General features: G+C 21.2%; 1 protein-coding gene across 1 annotated transcript in view; it reads left to right on the forward strand.

Moving 5' to 3' along the window:
* LOC124955276 (growth/differentiation factor 8) overlaps positions 1–2,500 on the forward strand; it is a 16,776-nt gene that overhangs the window by 2,324 nt on the left and 11,952 nt on the right. The window lies entirely within an intron of this gene.

The following is a 2,500-nucleotide window of genomic DNA, read 5'->3' on the forward strand; positions in this document are numbered from 1 at the left end:
CTTATTTTATTTTAAAAACAAATAAGGAAAAAAAATTTGATAAAGAGTTCTAATTATTATTTAATATTATATTGAAATAAAATATTATCGTTATCGTCATTATCAAAATAATCCAATACCATATTTCAATATAAAAATTATGAAAATCCATTTATATTTTTACAATAATTACAAATAACATCGCAATAGTTAAGATATAAGACAAATAAATTTATTACAATTTATGTCCCTTATATCTTCTTGAGTGATTCAATTTCAACAATTGGATGGCCTTCGATGTTTAAAATGATTTAAAAAAAATAATGTTCATCCACGTTTTTTTAAAATATACAAACGACACTCTTTACAACGCGAAAAAAGAAAATATGCAGAATATTTTGCAATTATGAACAAAATTTTAAAAAATTTATACACATAACTACTCTATACAAGTTAATAATGAGAGAGAAAGAGAGAGAGAGAGAGAGAGAAAAAGAAAGAGAGAAAAAAAGAAAAAAAAAGAAGTACAATGACATTATAAAATACATATGTGCATACTTTATATTTTTAATTGCTGTTATTTGTTAAAAGTTTGCAACAAAGGTAATTTAATATGAGAAGAAAAAAAACGTAAAAAGTAAAAAAAAAAAAGAGTAAAAAAATCTATATATTAATACCTCTTTATAGTCAGTGTATACAATTCAAAAAGCTATGCAACAGGTCCCATACACTTGGATTAACATACACATATATATATATACATGTATATGTATGTAAAATCTAATTTACCCTCTCTCTCTCTCTCTCTCCCCCCTCTCCCTCTCTCTTTCTTTCTATACATACATATTTATGCACATATATATATGTATATGTATGCATGTATGCATGCATGTATGTATATATTTCTCTCTTGTTTCAATTCACTGTCCTTGTCAGGAGAAATCGATGATATTTAATTAATTGCTGCCACGATTCTAATTACTTTGAAACTTTGATCGAACATAAATCGAATCTAACAGACTGCCAACCATCCTTTTGTATTATTTAATGGGTGACAGATAACGTATGAAATTTATATGTAATAAGTACATATATGAAATATTGAATATAAACATAACAATCAAACATAAATTTTTTAACAATTCATTTTATATAGATAATATATACATATATATATAAAAAAAATCATGTATATATATATATATATATATATATATATATATACTTTTATTAATCTGTTTTATATATACTTATACTATATTCGTATTATTTAAATATAAAATTTTTAATTAAATATAATAAATATAATATACAAAAATATATATATTTATTCGTTTATTTATTTGTATATATATATATATATATATATATATATATATACGTTTTTATTTTTTTCTTGAAAAATAAAAAAATATTATATTTACTCTAATAATTATAATGGATTGTTATTGTTATTATTAGAGATACATAAAATCGATTAGAACGTTCTTCCAATTATTAGAGATCATGTCCTTATTTAGTGACGGCCACCGGCACGATAAAGCCAAAGCGATAAACAATATTTACGATTCGATCAAAGTTCCACCATGAATAAAATCATGGCAAATGATTAATTGTAAATGAGTGTCAAAAGGATCGGCAAAACAAACATTATAACAATTGTTTCAAATTCTTTCTAATTCCTAAACTAAATAAATTTTTCTTTTTCTTCTTTTTTTTTTTTTTTTCATTGTTTTTTTTTTTCTTTTTTTCTTAACTGTGGACGGATACAAAAAAAAATGAAAGAAATTGACGATTTCATTGATTTATGAAGTAAATTCTTTAATATATATTGATTTATGAAATTAAATACCATTTCAGTATATTAAAAAATATATATTTATAAATAGATTATTATAAAGTAAATAAAGTAACTATTTTGGAGTATATTAAAATATATACTAAAGTGAATATATATATATATATAGTATATATATATATATACTATATATATATATATATTATATATTTTTATACTAATATATATATATATATATATATATATATATAGTATAAAAAAGAAATATATATATAAAATATATTAAGTATATAAAAGTTATATGTATTAATAACAAATCATTATTATTTTTGTCATAAAGAAATAATCAAATAAATTATTCCTCCCGATAGACGTGTGTATTTTCACACATACACATTTTTACATATATATATATATATTATAACTATGTACATGAACAGACATATACAAATATAAATGTGAATCGCGTGATATTCGAAAGTGCGACACTAAAAGAGATAAGAAAAATATAAGGAATATGTATGAAAGAAGTACGTATTTCACATAAGAAAATTCCTTTGTTCGGTATTTCTTTCCATTCATCCTATTCTCGGGATTTACTATAAATAAAAAAGAAAAATAATAATAATAATAAAAAAAAAGACAAAGGAAGAAATAAAGAAAGAAGATATCGTTTGAAAAAAGGCTCTCTATGAAGATACTACATTCATATGAAATGCTCTT

Source organism: Vespa velutina, chromosome 17 (assembly GCF_912470025.1).
Source record: "Vespa velutina chromosome 17, iVesVel2.1, whole genome shotgun sequence".
NCBI classification, from domain to species: Eukaryota; Metazoa; Arthropoda; class Insecta; order Hymenoptera; family Vespidae; genus Vespa; species Vespa velutina.